The sequence below is a fragment of the Elephas maximus genome, chromosome 2, assembly GCF_024166365.1.
Source record: "Elephas maximus indicus isolate mEleMax1 chromosome 2, mEleMax1 primary haplotype, whole genome shotgun sequence".
Lineage (NCBI taxonomy): Eukaryota > Metazoa > Chordata > Mammalia > Proboscidea > Elephantidae > Elephas > Elephas maximus.
This window is the reverse complement of record NC_064820.1, coordinates 218,571,586-218,581,552: the sequence shown is the minus strand read 5'-3', so window position 1 is coordinate 218,581,552 and position 9,967 is coordinate 218,571,586.

The following is a 9,967-nucleotide window of genomic DNA, read 5'->3' as shown; positions in this document are numbered from 1 at the left end:
CTATTTCCATAAAGATTGCAGCCAAGAAAACCCAATGGAGCAGTCCTACTCTGTAATACCTGGGGTCACCGTAAGTCTGAATCAATGGCAACTGGTTATATAAAATTTTAGACGACTACTTAAAAATATACTAAGTGGACTATTACTCAGCCATAAAGAGAAATGAAGTCCTGATACATGCCACAATATGGATGAACCTTGAACACGTTGTGCTGAGGGAAATAAGTCAGTCATAAAGGGACCGATATTATGATCTCACTCATGAAATAACTAGAACGGGCAAATGTGTAGACACCAAAGTGTATTGTGTTTGGGGGGTAGGCGGTCGTTGTTTAGAAAGCATTGAATTTCTGTTTATGGTGATGGAAAATTTGGCATTGAATATTGGAGATGGCTGCACACGATTAATATAACTGATGTCACTTAATTGTACAGGTGAAAAACATTAAATTGGTAAAGGATGTGTTATATATATTTAAATCTATAACATGATATCTTGTTTTATTTACAACAATAAAAAAAGTATTAACAGGCAGCATTATAACAAGATACCATATTTAATCTGCTAAAGTAGAAAGGATTCTAAAGGGGAGACTGCACACCCAGGTGTGGGTACCTTGAAATGGGTGTCTTCCAGGTCGTCGGTGTGGGTTCCGTGAGTCGACTTTGACTCATAGCAACCCCAAGTGACAGAGTAGAACTGCCCCATAGGGTTTTCTTGGCTGTAATCTTTAAGGAAGCTGACTGCCACATCTTTCTCCCACGGAGCTGCTGGATGGGCTCAAACTGCCAAAGCTTTGGGTCTCAAGGCACCTTTCTGAGAAAGTTTTACAACGTGTATCGCCTGATTTAAAAGTGTTTACCTACTGGCCCAGAAAGTCTGCCTCTGAGTCTATCCTAAACACCTATTTTGAAACGGGAAATGAAGATGTATTTATTTACAGAAAGATGTTCATTATGGCGTTATTTATGATATTGAAAAAATCCACAATATGGCAATAATTAACTAAATAATGGTGTAATATCATGCAGCTAATAAAAACACATTTACAGTGTCTTGAACAAAGAAAGGAAAATGCTCATGACATAATGTTAAAAGAACGAAATTGTATGAGTAGGAGCTGAACTGCATACAAAGGCTACGAACAACAAAACAGAAGTGGCTGGAATTATGAAGTGTTGTGAGGGATTTTAAAAAGTGTTTTCTAAATTTTCAACAATGAGCGTTATTAGTTTCATAAATTATCTAGTGTAAGCGCTTACTTCTCATACCAATCCTGCAAATTAGACATTATCTCTCTTTCACAAATTAAGAAACTGGGGCTCAGAGAGGTTAAATATCTGGTACAAAGTCATCCATCTGGTTAAAAAGCCAAGATTTGCGTTCCTGTGGACTTTGGAAGCTGGATGCAATTAAAATAAATTTAAAGGGCAAAAGACCTAATCCAGCTCCTACACAGAGTACTCAGTTTTCTTTTTTTCTTTCTGCCAAACACAGTGTAAGATGACAATGGCCGAAGCTGGAACAATTTGAGCAACAAAAGAAATAAATTAGTATTGGATTATAACCCAAAGCATAAAACAAATATCCATGAGTCTATACTGTTATCAATAAACATTGAAAAATAACTGAGGGGGAAAACTGAGAAATCCCTGATGCAGAAGCATTCAAATAATTTCTGCAGCTGCTCTACCCTCAAGCAGGTGGAGTGTAACTCCATGGACCATAATTAAAATCAATAATGATGCATGTTTTTGATGAAAATATATTTCGTGAAAAATAGATGTATTTTTTCATAAACATAGAACTAAGTTTTTTTTTTTTTAAGTTCTTTCTGCAGGTGCAGAGATTAATATACAGTTTTAAAAAAAAAAAAAAAAACCACTGTCGAGGTAGTTAGGAATTCAAAGAGCTTTTTTGTTAGCAAACATAGTTCTTTTTTAAACTTTATTTGGGCCCATGGAAGACCTTTACCATGGAGGACGTAATTTGGGGGAAGGGCATAGAAATTGTAAGAAACTTAATTAGGCCCAGGGTTTAGAAACTGCAGAAGCTTCAAGTGTGTGAATTCCTGATGCAGGCAATAAATAAAACTGAGATTTTATTTCTTGTTCTGCTCTCTTTAATTAAAATTTCTTTTCGGTTGTTACTGAGAAACAAAAAGCAAAGATGTTAACCCTCAGGGTTTCCGGCCTGCCTGGGGGGAGGACACCAAAAGTCAAAACATCTAAGAGGGCAGAATATTTTTACATAAACAACGTGGAAGACAAGCAGGGAAATGATAATTTCCTTTTCTTCTGTTTAGGCAAACCGTATTTCCTGTTGTCCCCTCTCTCCACAAAGGAGTCTGCAGCTCTCAGGAGCTGATTTAGAAGCTACAAGTTGGTACTGCTGTTGATGCTGTTATTTTCTGAAAGATTTTTCAAGGGTCCCCCCCACACACACAAAAAAAAAAGTATATTTGTTCCAAGAGAATAAGATATATTTTTAAATTATTATTGTAAGGCCGGAGTTCGCTTTTGATTAAAAATAATAATAATAATGTGAAATTTATATCCAAGGAGTTAAAGAAGAGAAATGGTAAAATTTCTTTGTCACCAAGCATCTCTCTGTGACTCAGGCACCCGTAGCCTAACCACTTGATGACTTTCACCTGAATGCTGGGAACCATCTCTGCATAATCCCTGAGTCAAAGCCAGGACTAGAGCAATGGATACAGGGCCCACCATCTGTAGCCCACCCCCTTTACCCTCTGGTCCCATCTTCTGCTCTCCCCTCCGCCATTCATTCCCCTAGGACTCTGGGCTCTTTCAGGACCAGGTATACCCCAGGCACATTCACCTTTCAGAGCCTGTACCTGAAACATTCTCCGTCCGGATACCTGCACGGTTCCACCCTCATATCCAGGCCTTTACTTAAACGTCCCTTCTAGATGGGGCCTTCCCCGAACACCTCTTAATAGCATCTCTGCTTGTCTCCTTCACACACACATACCCCTTGGCTTTCCCTGTCCTCCTTTTCTACTTTATTTTTCTCATAGTATCTACCACCACCCATCTGTCAATTGTACTGTGGTGGCTTTCCTGTTGCTGTGATGTTGAAAGCTATGCTGCCAGTATTTCAAATAACAGCAGGGTGACCCACAGTGGATAGGGTTCTGCTGAGTTTCCAGACTAAGACAGTCTAGGAAGAAAAGCCTGGTGATCTTCTGAAAATCAGCCAATGAAAACATTATTTATCACAAAAGAACATGGTCCGACGTGCTTGCTTTGGGTACGTCGTCAGAAAGGATCAATTACTAGAGGAGGACATTATATGTTTGGTGAAGTAGAGGGCCAATGAGGGCAAGGGAGACCCTTGGTGAGATGGATTGACACAGTAGTTGCAGTGATGGATTTGAACATGCTGGTGATCGGGAGGATGATGCAACACCAGGCAACGTTTTGTTCCATTGTATATAAGGTCATCATGAATTGAAGTTGACTCAATGGCAGCTATCTATCACACTTAACATACTGTATTTCTTTACCTATTTATTTTATTTATTGTTTTCTTCCACTAGGATGTTAGCTCCACAAGGGCATAGATCTTGTCTGTTTTCATTTACTGCTGTTTCCCAGTGCCTAGAACAGCACCTGACACATCGTAGACATCTGTATTGGGTTGAATAGTGTCCCCCAAAATTCTTTTCCACTCAGAAACAGGGCTTCAAACTGGTTCTGCCCAGTTCAGTCATGGCTGATGAAGCCAAACCTGAAAAGACCTGAATTTTTAAAATGTGAATTAACTGGAATGGGAAAAATTATGGGTCGAAGCCCTGCTGGAAACTTAATCTTCCTCTTAGAAAGCAAGAGGAGCATGAGCGTTGCATGGCAAACGAATCTGTTGACCAGCAGAGTTGGAAACAGGGTGGCCTGCTCAAAGATGGCTACCAACTGTGCCACTTTGAACGTGTGTTGCACTTCACAATCCTGGCCATAATCCAGTCTTCCACAACAAGCTCCTGAAAGGGCTCACTACACCGCTTCCGAGTCTCCATTCCGGGGCTTTGAGCCACATTTTTTCCGTTCCGGTTATTGTTCTGCTTCACCCAAATTTTAGTCTGTTCCAACTTCACTTCATTGGCCATAACTGAGTCAATTCGAACTGGTTTGAAGCCCTGCCCAGAACCTGTGAATGTAACCTTATTTGGAAATACGTCTCTGCGAATGTAATCAAGTTAAGGTAAGGTCATACTGAATTAGAAAAAGCAAGAAACCCATTGCCAATGAGTCGATTAAGACTTACAGAGACTCTATAGGACAGAGTAGAACTGCCCCACAGGGTTTCCAAGGAGCAGCTGGTAGATTCGAACTGCTGACCTTTTTGTTAGTGGCTGAACGCTTAACCACTGCTCTACCATCCATGTGACAGATGTCCTTTTAAGAAGATGAAAATACTGACACAGAGATGCAGATACATAAGGCCATGTGACGACAATGGAATCAGGGATTGAAGCGATGCAGCTACAAGCTAAGAACTGCCAGGGGCCACTGGTAGCTGGAAAAGCCAAGGAAGGATCCTACCCCTAAATCCTTCACAGGGAGCATGGCCCTGATTACACTTTGATTTCAGACTCCCAGGCTCTCCAGAACTGTGAAAGAATAAATTTCTGTTGTTTTAAGCTATCTAGTTTGTGGTAATTTGTTATGGTAGCCCTAGGTGGCTAATGGAGTCCTGGTGGCACAGTGGTTAAGAGATCAGCTGCTAACCAAAAAGTTGGCAATTTAAATACACCAGCCGCTCCTTCGAAACTCTATGGGGCAGTTTTACTCTGCCCTATAAGGTGGCTATGAATTGGAATCGACTTGATGGCAACAGGTTTGTTTTTTTTTTTTTTTTTAAGGTAACTAACACCTAATAGCTATTGGGGAGTGTATAAACATGATCACTTTTAACCTTGGATAAAAATGAATACTTCAGAGTTGTCCAATTTAATTATGTACTTTAATAGTCAAAATGCGAGGCTATAGAAAGCAGAATGCTTCATCCACTTGTGGTACATGGTAAGTAGTAGGCTCTCATTTCAGGCTATCTCAAAAGTACACAGGATGATATTCCATCTGTAGTACATTGAACAGAAAGCCAAAAAAGAAAAATAAACCCATTGCCATCAAGCCAATTCCGACTCATAGCGACCCTAATACAACAGAGTAGAGCTGCCCCATATGGTTGCCAAGGAGCACCTGGTGGATTTGAACTGCTGACCTTTTGGTTAGCAGCAGTAGCTCTTAATCACTATGCCACCAGGGTTTCCAGGTTGAATAGTGGCCCCCTTAAAAGACATGTCCAAGACCTAACTCCTGGAGTCTATGAACAGGAACTTATTTGAAAAAAAGGCCTTTGCAGATAAAATTAAGAATTTTAAGATGAGTTCATCCTGGATTATTCGGATGACCCTAAATCTGATAACAGCTGCCTTTATGAGAGAAAGGCAGACGGAGATTTGAGACACAGAGACACACAGAGGAGACCACGTCAAGATGGATACAGAGACTGGAGTGATACACCTATAAGCCATGGAACATCAAGAATTGCAGAAGCTAAGAGAAAGGCATAGAACAGATCCTCCCTCAGAGTCTCCCGAAGGAACCAACCCTGTCAGCACTTAGATAAAGAAGTGTAAGTAAGGCATAGGAGGGAGCGTGCATGCCCTGGGTGTTATGGGGTAGAAACCCCAGGTTTTGCTCAGTGTGACTTGTATCAACTAATAAATGAGAGACCGAGGTAGGAGAGTGTAAAGGTGCCTTTATTTCGTTGAGCAAGGAAGGAAGCAATCGGGGCTGTTGCCACCAAGACTGCTTCAGAGGACAAGGGGAAAAAAGTTATTTTTAAGGGGTTTACAAATAGGGAGTTCATACAAGTTAGTCTGCAACATTCTTAATTGTAACACACAGGCGCCAGGGTTTTCACGGAGCAGGCTAAGCAAAGGAACTGGAATTCCGATGCGGATTGCGGCCAAACAATGGAGCTGGAAACGAATGGTGAAGCTGGCCAAGCAAGTTGCAGTTGAATTTTCTGCAGCCTGGGGTCCTCTGTATTATGGGCACTGCTCGAAGAGGAGGGGCACTAATGAGCAGTTTCTATTGGCCATTGCAGTTTCTACCACCAACTGTGAGAGATCATTCAGCAATTTAACACTAACTGCCATAGGTGCTATTTTCTATTGTTAGACTATTGTCAGACATCTGGCCTCCAGAACTCTGAGAGAATAAATTTCTGTTGTTTTAAGCCATCCAGGTTGTGATCATTTGCTACAGCAGCCACATGAAAGAATACATCACCCATAAAAAAAAATCTAAATGGGTCCCTGAGTTTATCATTATAATCAGACATCATTCTTCTAGTTATATCTATAGAAAGACAGAATTCCTAGTAATTACATATTGCCTGCTTGTGTACCTTGCTGTGTGGGGAAAAAAATGGGCCAACTAATATCAGAGAAGCCCAAACCCCAGAACCCAGAGCAAGAAGAGAACTTTGATGTCATCCCTGGCTCACCTCCCCATTCTACAGATGTGGTAGTAGAAGTTCAGGAAATGACTTGCCTGCTGTACTAATAAAGCTGTTGTGGATTGAATTGTGCCCTCCCCCCAAAATATATGCTGGAATCCTAACCCTTATACCAGTGGATAGGGTAATGTACTGTAATGACCTTATATGTAATGTAATGTAATCACATTCCATAATGCAATCTAATTTATTTTAATATAATCAATCAGTTGAGATCATGCCAATGTATGGTAGATCTCAAATCTAATCACTTCTGAGTTACATTAAGAGCAGTATAGACATAGGAACATAGGCACCCATGGGAGAAAACAGACCAGACATCACGTGAGGATCATCTACAACCCAAGGAACCAGGGAATGCCTGAAACAACCTATAAGGAAGAAACTGACATGGTCAAAACCCTGATTTTGAATTTTAGCCACCAAAACTGTGAGAAAACAAATCTCTGTTCCTTAAATGCACCCACTCGTGGTACTGTATTACAGCAGCACTAGGAAACTAAGACAGTAGCTAATGAAATAACAATAATGCAACAATGGGCTTAAACATGGCAAGGATTGTGAGGATGGTGCAGGACCAGGTAGTGTTTCATTCTGCTGTATATAGGGTCACTGTGATGGTTAATATTATGTGTCAACTTGGCTAGCCTATGATTCTCAGTGCATTGGAAGATATTATGTAATCATCCTCCTCTTTGTGGTCTGATGTGTGCAGATAATCAGTTGAAAGGGGAGTTTCTTTGGGGGTGTGGTCTGCACCCAACATATATGGATGTTCTGGCAAAGCTTGCCCTCTCTTGGTCCTGCATCTGGCTCATCATCCTCCAACCTCTGGTTCTTGGGATGTGAGCTAGCAGCCTGCTGTCTGACTTGCTTATTTTGGGTTCATCAGCCCTGCAACCATGTGAATCAAGAGAAGCCTCCAGCCTGATGCCTGACCCACAGATTTGGGACTTGCCAGCCTCCACAACCATGTGAACCAATTCCTTGAAATAAATTTCTCTGTACGTATTTATTTATATACACTTTACTGGTTTTGCTCCTCTAGAGAACGCACCCTAGGACATCTGGTACTAAAAGTGGTTCTAGAGGAATAAAATTGGAAGGGTGAGTTTTCTGAATTGTTTCTCATGTCTCACTAGTCTTAAAGGCACTGATGACTCTGCCTCCAGCAGTAAAGAAGGCACTGCTAATCCATGGTATAAGGTGGCAATATTAATGCACAAAATATCACCACCAAATATTTCGATAAAATATTTGTGAGAGACAAGGCTCTGGGTGATCACGTTTGACACTTCTCTGCAATTTCGTCAGAGCAAGACGTATAAGGAAGCTGGTTGCTTGGTCCTACTTGCACGAGACAAAGTGGTGAAAGAAGGCATGAGCTCAAAGCTTCAGTCACAGCTCAAACACTGCATACAAGGCCTTATTTCTTGTAGTAACAGAGCTGATATTCCCAAAAACCAAAATCTAGAGTCTTATAAGAGTGGCTAAATTACAACTTCAATTGAATTCTCAACCTTGAGTGTTGTCTGAAGTTAAAGTGAGGGCATTGATTGGGAAGAAATGGGATCCTGAAACTTGGGATGGGGACATACAGACAAATAATCAAGAAGCTGGGGACATCTAACCCCTAAATTCCATTGAATCACTCCTGTCAACAAACCAGCCCTCTTACTCCCATCTGAAGAGATTAACCCAGCTGTGCCTGAAGAGTCTTTGTCTGAGATACCGCCTGGGGCAGCACTTGGGACATGACATTGCAAAAAGTCCCCAGGACCTATCCAACACCCATTTTTGCTTCTAGACCTATAACTAGACTTAAGTTCCAGCGAGCCCCAAGAGGTGAAGTACAAAGTGTGACTTAGGAAGAGGTATGCTACACTCCAAAAAATGTGCTTGATTTTTCTAATATGTACAAGCAGAAACCTGGAGAATATGTGTGGGAATGGCTATTAAGGGTTTGGAGTAACGGTGCAAGGAACATGAAATTGAATCAGTCTGAGTTTATTGATATGGGCCCACCAAGCACAGATTCTTCATGCAATGTTTCAGTTTAAGAGGTCAGAAAAGGATCTAATATTTTATTTGCTTGGTTCACTGAAACATAGATTAAGCCGTGACCTGCACTAAATCAACTTGAAATGCCAGACCTGCCTTGGTGTACTGAAGAAGGAGGTATCCAAAGGCTTAGGGAAATTGGCATGTTAGAGTGGACACAAGTGCATGTATGTTATCAGGTTGGACACAAGACCCCACCCATGGAATGCCCAGAGGACAAGCCTTTTACTACAACTGTGAGGAACAAATTTATGAAGGGAGCCCCAGCATTCTTGAAGGCTGCTGTGATTTCTATTGCATGTAAGTCAGATTTGACAGTGGGAACTGCCCTAACTGAAGTAAGTTACCTAATGACAATGGGACTGATTGAACCCTGTGATGGTAGGGGCCAAATGGCAACACTTAATCGACAAAGACAAGGTGGGCGTGGTTAATGTACTGGACAGCAGACTCAAAGCAGTAATAAAAATTGTCTGACTTGTGTGGACTTATGGCATTGGCTACTTAGTCATGGTGTCCCTAGGAGTAAAATATAATGGAAATCTACTAAATGATTATTTGATCTGTACAAGTGGAATAATTCTAGATCAAGTGAACAGCAGTCTAACTTAAATAGCCAGAATAGAGAGTCACGGCCCCTTATACAATTTCCAGATTTGAGCCAGTTACAGACCCACAACCCCTTGAATGAAGGGGAGGCTAGGTCCCCTTGAGGAAGGGACCCCCTGCACTGCCAAAAATTTACACTGTTGATCTTTTTCCCTGCGTTCTGCAAAGGGATCTATGGCCTTTCATGAGAGTGATTGTTCATTGGGGAAAGGGAAATAATCAGACTTTTCAGGGATTGCTGGATACTGTCTCTAAACTGACTAATTCCAGGAGACCCAAAATGTCACCGTACCCCACCAGTCAGAGTGGGGGCATATGGAGGTAAGGTTATCAATGGAGTCTTAGCTCGGATCCATCTCACAGTGGGTCCAATGGGTCTCTGAACCCATCCTGTAGTGATTTCCCCAGTTCCAGAATGCATAATTGGAATAGACATAACATACTCAGCAACTGGCAGAACCCCCACATCGGATCCCTGACAAGTGGAGTAGGGTATTATGGAAGGAAAAACAAAATGGAAGCCATTAGAACTGCCCCTACCTAGGAAAATAGTAAACCAAAAACAGTACCACATTCTGGAAGGATTGCAGAGATTGCTGCCACCGTCGAGGGACTTGAAGGATGCAGGGGTGGTGATTCCTACTACATGCCCACTCACCTCAGCTACTTGGCCTGTGATAAAAACAGATGGATCTTGGAGAGTGACAGTGGATGATCATAAACTTAACCAGGTGGTGTCTCCAA